Genomic DNA, 13,815 nt, shown 5'->3' on the forward strand with positions numbered 1-13,815 from the left:
AGTGACCAAACTCCCACGCACACTGTCAATAAATCAATATCTGTTGACAAGACTAATTTGATTGCATAATGATGTGGCTCCGTACCAATGTAGCAACTATTGTTAAATTCATTTGAATTGCTCTTGTGTATGCCGTAATTTCAGATTGATTTTGTGGGGGTTTTTTTTTTCAGTATTACTAATTATATCAATTTTCAAATAAGATGGTATCTTAGTGTGCTCAGGCTGCCATAACAAAATACCACAGACTGGGTGGCTTAAATAACAGAAATTTATTCTATTTTCTCTAGTTCTGGAGGCTAGAAGTCCAAGATCAAGGCTTGAGCTGATTTGGTTTCTGGTGAGAGCTCTCTTCCTGGATTGCAGACAGCGAACTTCTGGCTGTGTCCTTACATGGCCTTTTCTCAGTGTGTGCACACACAGAGGGACAGAGAGCTCTGGTGACTCTTCTTATAAGGACACTAATCATATCAGATCAAGATCACAGTCACCCTAATGACCTCATTTAACCTTAATTACTTCCCTACCCCAGATATAGATGCAATGGGGATTAGGGCTTCAACATATGAATCTTGGAGGGGATGCACACATTCATTCCATAACAGATGGGAAGAAAGTGTCCTAGGAGAAGCTAAAATTGCAAACTGGAAAAAAAAATATATTGGCACAAGCTTCAAAATGTCAAAACTTTCTTATGATATCACAATGGAAACTAAAACTCTAATGGTCTATATGTTACTGTGAAGCCTCACCTTGTATTTCATTAAGAAAATGGGAGAAGAAGAGATTGGAGTGATGAGTCTACAAGCCAAGGAATGCCAAGGATTGCTGGCAGCTACCAGAAGCTAAGAGAGAAGCATGGAACAGATACTCCATTCAGAGCCTCCAGAAGGAACCAACCCTGCCAGAACCTTGATTTCAGACTTCTGACCTCCAGATCTGTGACAGAATAAATTTCTGTTGTTTTAAGCCAAAAAAAGAAAAGAAAATAGAACCTCTAAGATGGGAACATCCTCATCTTCCTTCGACCACCAAATCTATCCACCCCTTGCATCTGCTCCCACATTCTCTGCCTGCCTTCCTATTACCCTGGATGAATTGCCCCTGTTCCCATCCAAGTCCAGGCCCTCCACATGGGCTCAGAAGTCCATCTCCTCATGCCTTCTCAAGGACTTCCTCTCATAGTGACCCCACTTTCTCTGGCATTGCCAGTATTTGCCCTGCTATTGGATCATTGCTATGTAGCCTTCAAACATGTTTTAGGGTCTTCCATCATGCAAAATGTTCTCCCTTGATCCCAAGTTCCCTTCCACAGCAAAATTTATCAGAATAATTTTTTATGCTCAATGTCATCATATTCTTCCATTCTATTTACTCTCAACCTACTCCAGTCAGGTTTAACACTCCATGGAGACTGCTCTTGGCATGATCACCAATTCTGCATTGTTAGATCCAAACTACTCTGCAGTCTTCTTACTCTGGGTAACCTTTAACTTGGTTATTCAAGCCAACACTCCCCTAGGCTTCCATGAAGTTACATGCTGTTGGTTTGCCTCCTACCTCACTCGCCACTTCTTCTCAGCCTCCTCTGCTGACTCCTTCTCTTCTGTCTGATCTTTAAATGTTGGAGTGTCCTAGAGTTCTCTATCTATATTCTCCCCCCACCAAATTATCACATCCATTCCCATGGCTTTATATACTATCTACATGCTGATAGAATCTCCTGAGATTCACATCTTTCTGTAACCCCTCCCACATCATATCAGGGTTGGTCTGTGTGATCAAGAGAAGACAGCAGAAGTGATGGTATGTTGCTTCCAAGACTAAGTCATAGTGTGGTTTCTGCCTCTTGCTCTCTCTTGGGTCACTTGCTCTAGGAGAACTAGCTGCCATGTCCTGAGGACATTCAAGCAGCCTATGGAGTGGCATGGGGTGAGAAACTGAGGCCTCTTGCCAATAGCCAGCAAGGAACTCAGTCCTCCTGCCACAGTCATGAGGGTGAGCCATCTTGGAAGTGGATCCTCCAGCCCCAGTCAAGCTTTGAGGTGACTGCAGCCCCAGCTGACATCGTGATTGCAATTTTGTGAGAGATCCAGAACCTGAACTACCCAGCTAAGCTGCTCTCAAATTCCTGACTAAGAAAACTGTGAGATAATGTGTTTGTTGTTTTAGGCTGCTAGGTGCAGGGGTAATTTGTTATGCAGCAATACAACTCCCAAGTTTAATCTGCAGCCTTGTCCACTCCACAGATCTTCAAATTCATATATGGAAGTACTACCTGATATCAACCCTGAAATATCCAAAAGCATCTCGAAATTAATACAGATGAACCAAAACTCTTGATTCAGAGAATTTCACTACCACCCAGTTTCCACTCTGGGAGAAATCTCCATCTCAATAACCACTCAGCTTCTCAGGACAGAAACTTAGAAGTCATTATTGATTCCTTCCTTCCCCTCACCCTCCACACCCAATCCATCAGCTCTACTTCCAGAATTAGTCTTGACTAAGTCTACTGCTTTCCACCGCTATTTCTACTACCTTGGTCCAGGCCACCATTATCTCTTACCTGGACTATTGACTCTTAACTAATCTCCCTTCTTCCACACTTGCCCATCCCACAGGAGCAACCAGAGTGAATGGCCTTAGTAAAAATTATACCATGTTACCTGGTTAAAAGCCTCCAGTGGCTTCCCAGTACACTTGGGATAAAATTCAAACTCCTTATCATGGCCTACAAGGCCTTGTATGACCCCACCCTGCTAGCTCTCATTCATTCATTCTCCAAACGTTGGAGCCATTTTTCTGTTCCTCAAATGCTTCAAGCCCATTTCTGCCTTAGGGACTTTTCACACATTGCTCCTGCAGTTTCCCCTTCTTTGTCATTTAGGCCTAGCTCAAATGTCACCTCCTCATTGAGTTCTCCTCTACCCACTTTAAAATTCAACTATAATAGCTAACCATGGTAGTCGTTAGCGCTGTTCACCAAATATGTCTGGTTCTCCCACATTTTAGACACAAGGCAGAACTGCAGGGTCCTTGCCCCTCCAAAGTTAGGTGTGACTACATGACTATTTTGGCCAAATGAAATGTAAATAGCAGAAATTTTAAGAGCCAGTGCCTGATCTGCCATATCCTCTTTTCCTGCCTCGGAGATCACGGAATCATGTGTCAAAATGGAGCTTCCATCAGCCTGAGTCCTTGTGTGATTTAGGTTTATCAATGCCCCCTCCCAACCTGTGATGGAGGTGTGGCATGAGTGAAAGATAACCCTTTACTGTTTCAAACAACGGAGATTCTGGGGTTGTTTTTACTACGGCATAACTAGCCTATCCTGACTGATACACTCTGTGCCAGGAACTCATCTGGGGGCTTTCCATGTATTAACTCATTCGCTTCTCACAACAACACTATGAAGAAGGTACTCTTATTATTCCCATGGTATAAAGGCAGTGACTGAGGCACAGCAAAGTTAAGTAATTTTTCTGATACCACAGAGCTAGTAAGGGGCAGAGCTGGAATTTGAACCTAACCAATCTGGTTCTAGATTTATGCTCTTAATCACTCTGCTGTACTGTCTCTCAAAGACTTTCAAACTCATGTTTGAATAAGGAATTGACAGAGTCATGGGTTTTATTATACATTCATACATCTACAGAGAAAAGGGAACTGCCAATTTTCATCCTCAGGACTGATTATTTATATATACACACACGTATTGTTATCTTTTAGGAATACAGTGATGTCACTTGATATTTTAATTGATATTTTAATATCAATACCAGGGCAACAATTATCAAGTACAACAACCAATTAGAATAACAGATGTTCTAGAAGTTAAAAGTTATTTTTACCAAATCGAAAAATAATCTCTAAAGTTTGAGTGTCTTAAAAGATCCTCCCCCTTCTTGTAGAAATACTTCCAAGGATAGTTTTTTTTTTTTAATTGTTTAAAACAAACTCTATCGAGGTATAGTTTACATATATAAAATGCCCACCCATTCTAAGTGTAGTTTGATAAGGCTTGGCAAATGCATACACCCGAGTACTCACCCCCACTATCAAAATACGGAATTTTCCATTGCTCCAGGCAGTCCCCTCCTGATCCTTCCCAGGCCATCCTGCTCCCACCCCTGGCACCATGCAACCACTGATCTGCTTTGTGTCACTATAGATTAGATTTGGCTTTTCTAGAGTGCCACATAAATAGAATGATACAGGATGCTTTTTTGTGTCTGGTTTCTTTCATTAAGCATAATGTTTTTGAGATTCTCCATGTTGCTGTGTGCATCGGTGTCTCACTCCCAGGGACAGTTTTTAGTAACAGAAAATAGAACAAGCTCCAATTCTGCACAGAACTTTCACAAATATTCTCAATTCCACACTTTATTCAGATGAGATTCTTTGAGCCAATTTTACGACGTGGAATGGTGTCTACCCCTCTGCAGCTGCTGGACAGAGGAGACAAACCCTTCTTGAAATTCCTTCTCTTCTGCAACATCCTCAAGACTCAATTTCATACACCTAAAACTAATACAATGTTATACATCAATTATATCTCAATTTTTTAAAAAATGACTCAAAGTCAGCTTTCCATTAGCACCTAGAGAAAAGAACAGGCCTGAGCAACTCAAAACCTACCACAGGGAAAGGGAAAAAGCAGAAGAGAATTTTAAATGAGAGGACTAAGGGGCGTGTAATGTTCGTCTCTGATGCGCCTGATATAAATTAGCTCCCCCTGCAGTCCCCCTCGCACATCTCGCTGATTTACCCCTGACACCACAATCGGAAATGCCCGTGTTCCTTACTTGTTCTGAATGCCTATGGTAGACTGAATAACCATTCACTGACACCAGCGTCCCTCCTAAGGAGAGGATTCTACTCTCCCACCCTTAGGAAGCTAGGCATGGACATGTGACATGCTTTGGCTGGATCTATCACTGATGATACATGTAGCTCTAGTTCATCCATTCTGATTGCTGGAGAGTATTCCATTGTGTGAATACACCACTATTGATTTTACCCTTTTCCTGTTCCAGCCACCAGCTCTTCCCTTGACCCAGCGCAGGCCAGCGTGTCTCCCCATTCACCACTTCTGCTTATTCCTGGCTCACAAAGAGGTCTCACTTTTATCTTGACTGGACCTTTTTGGGTCTTTTCTATTTTTGTATTTTATTCATCATTATTATGTATCTGAGGCATGGGGTCACTACGCTGCTATTTGACTGTAAGTAAGTCTTTTTTTTTTTTTTTTTTTTTTTAATGAGCAAGATTCACCCTGAGCTAACATCTGTGCCAGTCTTCCTCTGTTTTGTATGTGGGATGCCACCACAGCATGGCTTGATGAGCGGTATGTAGGTCTGTGCCCGGGATCCAAACTCACGAAACCCAGGCCACCAAAGCAGAGTGTGTGAACTTAACCACTATGCCACCAGGCCAGCCCCAGTAAGTCTGCCTTAAACTACTTTTCTCTACATCTCCCCCATCCCCCAGTGTATTTCTTCTCACAGGCCTGCTCTTTGGGCCCAGGAATACCTTTCCAGGTTTGTCTTGGAGGCTGCAGTGTCCTTTCTCCTATTCTCCTGGTCATCTTTCTAAGCTTGACTCAGATGCCACCTCTCTTGTTTCCTCAGTCGGAAGGCACATCTCCTTTCTCCTGAGACAGCAGCTGTCACTGCATTTGTAGTCAGGGGCCTGAACTGGAGTCCCCGCTGTTGCGCCTTAGCCAAACTGTGATTCTCTGGCAACCGATTCTCCTCCTTATTCCCTAACCACAATGACGTGGACCCCACCCCCCAAGCAAGAGCATACAGAGTATCACTCGGCTAAAGGTGACCTGGGGCCTGTGGGGGTGCCCCCTGGATTCCTACTGCTCGATGACAATAATAACAGCAGCCTCCCCGAGCAGGCAGTCTGCTAAGGGGTGTTTACAGTTCCAGAAGATCGAAAATGGAATTAGTCTCTCTTTGTTACAGATGAGGAAGTTGAGGCTCAGAAAGGTGAAATGATTTGCTGAAGGTAACACACCCAGAACTACACTTACCAGTGTTGATGGCACATTGACTCCTCTTCTTCCCCCAAATTACTCTGCATCCAAAGGACTTTCTGCTCTCCAGGACAGAAAATAATAGAATATGCTCCCCTAAGTGGTGGGCTGCAACAACACAAAATGTCCCTACAAGGGTGTGAGCATAACAAGCAAGCCACAGGACACTCCACTGATTAGAACACAAGTTTGAGACTTCCCCTTATGTTTTTTTCCAATAGATAAATTTAATTGCATTTTCCAAGGTCTTGGGAGGATCTGGCAGGACAAATACGCCTTGGGAATTATCTGGCATCTCCTTGTTTCCATAGCTGGAAAACTCTTAGGTCTTACTCATCAGCACGCTGATCACTTCCTTTTTCAGAGACATAGATAACATCCAAAATTTTTCTGATATTCTTGTATTTAATTGTTGTGGCTTGCTGAATCAAAGCAGGTGAATTTGATACAAGTTGAATGCCAGTAACTTTCTGGACTTGAGATACTAAACAAGCAATGCCTGGTCTCATATGAATGCTGCAGATAGATTTTCATCCAAGAAATGTCAGATTTCAACAAGAGCTCCGCTCTCCTGAATAAAGACGTTGATGGGGAAGTGAGCATACACAGACCTCATCTTGTAATGGAAACCCAGCGGAACACCCTTGATCATGTGCTTTGACTAGACTGCATGAACTGTAGCCAGTTCCCTTCTACTCCTCACTGTCAGCCTGGAGCCTCTTCCTTTTCTTTCCAAGGAGGCTGAGTTCTGCACTGATAACATCCCTCCGCAAGATTCCTCTGGGGCCCTTCACAATAACTGTGTGTCCCTTCAGGGTGATGTCCACATTTTCTGGAATGTCGACAGTCTGGTTGCTGAAAATGTTCTTCATTCTCACAGTGGATTCAGCAAAGAGAGCACCCTAATGTTTATCTTTTAAAAAGATTTATTGAGATATAATTCACATACCGTATAATTCATCCACTTAAAATGTACAATTCAGTGGTTTTTTATATATTCATGGATATAAGTGACCATCATTACAATCAGTTTTAGAACATTTTCATCACCTCAAAAAGAAACTCTATACCCTTCAGCTATCTATCCTTCTATCCGTCTCACCCAGCCCTAAGCAACCACCAATCTATTTTTTATCTCCATAGATTTGGCTATTGCAGGTGTTTTACATAAACAGCATTATATAAGATATGGTCTTTTGCCTCTTATTGTTTCAAAACTAAATGTGTTTACACTGTAATTCTGCTTTGTGCCAGAATTAATCAGAATCAGTGTTTTTAGCTCTGTGGTTTTATACATGTTTTTCTAGATTAGCAGAATGTTATAGCAAATCCAGAAGTTAAATTTTCATCTCCTTTCCCTGAAGAAAAGCACAGAGGCTGTTTTTCCTTTAAGAATTTGCTCCAGGGAAAACAAAATGAAAAGGAGGAAAAATAACCACCTAGGGAATTAGGACGTTTTGAACTTTTATTGAAGTTCTCACCATCCAGGCCCCTGATATCCAGGCCCTGCCTGCTCTGGGGTCTGAGCCCACCTTTGAGGTGCAAAAGGCTGGGAGATGGACCAGGGCTGCCTCTCCTCCCCTATTTCCAGACTGCAGAGCTGCCCTGCCAGTAGGAAGGATGCCTGAGGACGCCCCAGAGGTGGACACTCAGAAGGGCGAGAGTGGAGAAAGAGATGAATGTCCCAGCCACTGGAGGAGGCAGCATTTATCTGAGCAAGGGCTGAAGATGAAGCAGTTGCCATCAGGCCAGGACAGCTCTCAAGCCTGCCTAGGGGAGCCATAGGGTACTGCAGGAGGGTAGAGGTGTTCTTTAAGGTTAGCCACAGGACAGGCATCTGGCAATGTGGCACGTGGAAGCTCTTCTTGGGTCCTGACCCTAAGGAGGGAGCTCGTCCAACTGATCTACTTCTTCTGACCTCACCTTTAGGGAAGGTCAACCAGGCCCCTGCTCCCACAATAGTCCCTTTCTCCAGCAAAAATGACAATCCTTTGTCTTAAATATTGGGCCGGAATCATACAACTCTAGAACATGACCCGGAAGTAAGCAATGTTGCAGTGCCAACTTGTCAAGTGAAGTAGATACTCTAAGGAGGAGTATGGCTCTGGAAACCTCAAAATCCAAATTCTACCTGGACAATCTCAAGTGAGCTGGGGGGGAACAAAAGGAATTGTTCTGTCTGAACTGGAGTAGAGAGGAGGCAGAAACAAAGGTCCAGCGCCAAATGGAGACCTGGCTTGTAGTAAGAGGACAAGAGGGGGAAAACACAAAAAGGGGCTAAAATGATAACAGAGGTTCTGAAGTTGTGTTTGGAACAAGAACACAGAGACCAGCTGCCTACAGCTTGTTTTATTTCCATCTCATCTGTCTGGGAGAATAAACTTCAGATTAGAAATGGAAGAATAAATGTTGGTAAAGGAATCTGAAAGCCCAGTTTAGTAGGTTGAATAGTGTCCCCCCCCAAAATTCACGTCCACCCAGAACTTCAGAATGTGACTGTATTAGTTTTCTAGGGCTGCTCTAACAAAGTACCACTCTAGTAGTTTTCTTGTGGATTCTTTGGGATTTTCTAAATGTAGAATCTGTGAATATAGTTTTACCTCTTTCCGATTTGGATACCTTTTATTTCTTTTTCTTGTCTAATTCCTCCGGCTAGAACTTTCAGTACAATGTTGAAGAGCAACAGCAAAAGCAGGCATCCTAGTCTTGCTCCTGATCTTAAGGGGAAAGCTTTCAGTCTTTCAGTATGATGTTAGCTGTGGGTTTTTCATAAATAGCCTTTACCATGTTGAGGAATTTTCCTTTTATTCCTATTTTTCTGAGGATTTTTATTATAAAAGGGAGTTGGATTTTGTCAAGTGCCTTTCCTACGCCAATTAAGATGATCATGTGGTTTTATTTCCTTCATTCTATTAATGTGATGTATTACATTGATTGATTTTCTTATGTTGAACCACTCTTGCATTCCTGGAATAAATCTCACTTGGTCATGGTGAGTAATTCTTTTAAAATGTTGCTGAATTCAATTTGCTAATATCATGTCTAGGATTTGTGCATCTAATATAAGGGATATTGGTCTGCAATCTTCTTTTCTTGTGATTTCTTTATCTGGCTTTGGTATCAGGGCAATGCTGGCCTTATAGGATGAGTTAGGAAGTGCTTGCTCCTCTTCAACTTTTTGGAAGAGTTTGAGAAGGATCAGTGTTAATTCTTCTTTAAATGCATGGTAGAATTCACGTGTGAATCTATCTGGGCCAGGACTTTTCTTTGTTGGGAGGTTTTTGATTACTGATTCAATCTTTTTATTTGTTATAGGTCTGTTGAGATTTTCTGTTTATTCTTGAGTCTAGGTAATTCGTGTTTAGGTAATTTGTGTATTTCAAGGAATTTGTCCATTCCTTCTAGGTTATCTAATTAGTTGATGTACAGTTGTTCACAGTATTCTCTTATAATCCTTTTTATCTCAATAAACTTGGTAATAATGTCCCCATTATCACTTCTGATTTTAGTCATTTGCACCTTCCCTCTTTGATCTTTTTAAGTCTATGCTATGGTCTGAATGTCTGTGTCCCCTAAAAATTCATTTGTTATATTCTAATGCCAAATGTGAGGGTATTAGGAGGTGGGGCCTTTGGGAGGTGATTAGCTCTGCCCTCATGAATGGAATTTGTGCCCCGATAAAAGAGGCTCCAGAGAGATCCCTGGCCCCTTGTGGATGTGATGATATAACAAGAAGTCTGTGAACCAGAGGAGGGCCCTCACCTGACCATGAAGGCACCCTCATCTTGGACTTCCAGCCTCTAGAACTGTGAGAAATAGATTTCTGTTGTTTATAAGCTACCCAGTCTGTGGTATTTTGTCATAGCAGCCCAAACGGACTAAGACAGTCTAACTAAAACTTTGTCAACATTGTTGATCTTTTCAAAGAACCAACTCATTGTTTCATTGATTTTTTTCTTTTTTCTTCTAATATCTTTCTTGGGTGACACAATTTAATCCATAACAGTGACCTTATTTGGAAATAAGATCTTTGTAGATGTAATTAGTTAAGATGAAGTCATACTGGATTAGGATGGGCCTTAAATCCAATGACAGGTGTCCTTATATATTCCCACTAGTAGTACATAAGGGCTCCAATTTCTCTACATCTTTGTCAACACTAGCTATTTTCTGTTCTTTGATAGTAGTCATCCTACTAGGTATGAAGTGGTATCTCATTGTAGTTTTGATTTGCATTTCCCTATTGATTAGTGATGTCGAGCATCTTTTCACGTGCATATTGCCCATTTGTATATCTTCTTTGGAGAAATGTCTATTCAAGTCCTTTGCCCATTTTTGAATCAGGTTGTTTGTTTTTTGTAGTTAAGTTGTAGGAGTTCTTTATATATTCTGGATATTAATCCCTTATCAGATATATGATTTGCAAATATTTTCTTCCATTCTGTGGGTTGCCTTTTTATTCTGTTGCTAGTGTCTTTTTTTTGTGAAGAAGATTGGCGCTGAGCTAACATCTGCCAATCCTCCTCTTTTTGCTGAGGAAGACTGGCCCTGGGCCAACACCCATGCCCATCTTCTTCCACTCTACACAGGACGCCGCCGCAGCATGGCCTGACAAGCGGTGCGTCGCGGCACGCCCGGGATCTGAACCGGCAAACCCTGGGCCACCGCAGCGGAGTGCGCACACCCAACCGCTTGCACCACTGGGCCAGCCCCGCTAGTGTCTTTTGATGCACAAAATTTTTAAATTTTCATCAAGTCCGACTTGTCTATTTTTTCCTTTGTTGCCTATGCCTTTGGTGTCATATCCAAGAAATCACCGTCAAATCCCACGTCATGCAGCTTTTCCCCTGTGTTTCCTTCTAAGAGTTTTATAGTTTTAGGTCTTACATTTAGGTCATGGATCCATTTTAGTTCATTTTTGTACAAGGTGCTAAGTAAGGATCCAACTTCATTCTTTCACATATGGATATCCAGTTTTCCAGCACCATTTATTAAAGACTGTCTTTTCCCATTGAATGGTCTTGGCACCCTGGTCAAAAATCATTGGACCATATACACACGCATTTACTTCTGGGCTTTCTATTCCATTAGTCTATATGTCTGTCTTTATGCCAGTACCACACTGTTTTGATTACTGTAGCTTTGCAGTAAGTTTTGAAATTAGGAAGTGTGAGACCTCCAACTTTGTTCTTTTTCAGAATTGTTTTGGCTATTCAGGATCCCTTGGGATTCCATATGAATTTCAGAGTGAGTTTTTCTATTTCTGCTAAAAACATCATGGGGATTTTGATAGGGATTGCATTACACTTGTAGATCATTTAGGGTCCATGAACACAGGATGCCTTTCCATTTATTTATATCTTTAACTTCTTTCAGCAATGTTTTGTAGTTTTCATTGTACAAATCTTTCACCTCTTTGGTTAAGCTAATTCCTAAGTATTTTATTATTTTTGATGCTATTGTAAATAGAATTGTTTTTTGCATTGTTCATTTTTAGTGCATAGAAATGCAACTGATTTTTTGTGTGGGTTGCTTCATATCTTGCTACTTTGCTGAATTTGTTCATTAGTTGTAACAATTTTTTGTGGAAACTTTAGGGTTTTCTACATATATGATCATATCATCTGTGAACACATAATTTTACTTCTTCTTTTCCAATTTGGATGCCTTTTATTTCTTTTTCCTGCCTGATTGCTCTGGTTAAGACATCCAGTACTATGTTGAATAGAAGTGGCAAGAGTAGGCATCCTTATCTTATTCCTGATCTTAGAGGAAAAACTTTGTCTTTCACCATTGAGTATAATGTTCACTGTGGGTTTTTCATATGTGGCTTTTATTATGTTGAGTTAGTTTCCTTCTATTCCTAGTTTGTTGAGTGTTTTTGTCATAAAAGAGTGTTGAATTTTGCCAAATGCTTTTCCTGCATCAATTGAGATATTCATATGATTTTTTCCTTCCCCCTGTTAATGTGGTATATTACATTGATTGATTTTCACATGTTGAACCAACCTTGCATTCTAAGGGAAAATCCCACTTGGTCATGATATACAATCCTTTTAATATGCTATTATTATTTTTTAAACTATGGCATATTATGCTTTAACTTTTTTTTTTTTAAGAAAAGAAAGGATTTCTTGAAGGAATAGTCAGCAGTGCCAGGAACTTTAGAGAAGTCAAGTAGGTAAAGAACTGAAGGGGATTTAGTTATTAAGAGGTTTTTGTTAAATTTGTACATGACTGTTCTTAGCAGCATTATTTACAGTAGCCAAAAAGTGGAAACAACCCTAATGCCCATCAAGTTATGAATGGTTAAACCAAATGTGCTATATCCATACAATGGAGTATTATTCAGCCATAAAGAAGAATGAAATTCTGATACAACATGGATGAACCTTGAAAACACACTAAGTGAAAGAAGCCAGACACAAAAGGCCACATATTACATGATTCCACTTACATGAAATGTCAATTAGACAAGTCCACAGAGACAGAAAGTAGATTAGTGATTTCTAGGGACTTGGGGGAGATGTTCAGATAAGGTTGGAAGCTTAAAGAAGTTGTGAAATCTTTGAGTTAGCTGCTCAGAAGAGGGCAAGGAAAGCTGAGCAAGAATAAGTGAAAAAAATGAATGTTTGGCTGAGCTTATGGGCCCAAACTTGCACAGAATGGGAGAAAATATTTGTACATCATACACCTGATAAGAGTCTAGTATCTGGACTCCCATTCAGATGGCCACAGGAGTTGGTAAGAGATTGAGGTAACTGAGAACAAGTTGATGAGTTTACAGAATTACTGTGGGCAATGTAGCGGCTGCTGGTGAGCCAGGGAAGGCTGGAAGAACAAGAAAGTTTTCAAGAAAAGTAAGAAGATGAATTCTACAAACTATAGGTAGACTAGTGAGCATTCAGCACAGCATCTAGCACATGTAGAAAATACTTATTTGTTAAAAATAAAATAGTCAATTGATTTTTGGGGAAAGTATCAGCTTTATTGAGTTATAATTCAGATACTATACAATTCACCCATTTATGCTGGTCAATTGATTTTTGACAAGGGTGCCAAGGCAATTCAACTGGATATGAATAGGCTTTTCAACAAGTGGTGATGAGACAAATGAGCTCCCACACAGAAAGGAATGAAGTTGGACCCTTTCCTCACACTATATACAAAAACTAACTCACATCCCAGTGGGTATGAAGTGTTATCTCATTTTTATTTTGACTTGCGTTTCCCTAGTCATGAATAGTATTGAACATATTTTCATGTGCTTATTGGCCATTTGTATATCTTCTCTGGAGAAACATCTATCCAGATACTTTGCCCATTTTTAATTGGGTTGTCTTTTTATTGTTGAGATGTAAGAGTTCTTTTTATATTATGGATACTAGAATCTTATCAGGTGTATGATTTACAAATATTTTTTCCCATTCTGTGGAAGACTTTTCACTTCCTTTGAAGCATAAAAGTTTCTTATGGGCTTCTTTTTGGGATGATGAAACGTTCTAAAATTGATTGTAGTGATAATTGCACGACTCTGTGAACATACTAAAAACCATTAAACTGAACACTTTAAAAGAGTGTGTTTTATGGCATATACATTATAGCTCAATAAAGCTGTTATAAAAAATTAAGAATGAATGAATAAAAGGAATGGATAATATGCACTTAGAAAATGAATTGGTAGATACTACGACTCAGTATAGTTTCACCTAAATATAAATTCTATAAATATAACTTCATTCCCTTTTTTTTTTTTTTTTGTGAGGAAG

The 13,815-nt window shown here is 40.4% G+C and overlaps 1 pseudogene; it reads right to left on the reverse strand.

Moving 5' to 3' along the window:
- Positions 1 to 6,317: 6,317 nt before the first annotated feature.
- LOC101391112 (large ribosomal subunit protein uL6 pseudogene) lies at positions 6,318 to 6,992 on the reverse strand (annotated as a pseudogene).
- Positions 6,993 to 13,815: the final 6,823 nt, after the last annotated feature.

The sequence above is a fragment of the Ceratotherium simum genome, chromosome 26 (assembly GCF_057802395.1).
Source record: "Ceratotherium simum simum isolate JZ-2026a chromosome 26, ASM5780239v1, whole genome shotgun sequence".
Taxonomy (NCBI): Eukaryota; Metazoa; Chordata; class Mammalia; order Perissodactyla; family Rhinocerotidae; genus Ceratotherium; species Ceratotherium simum.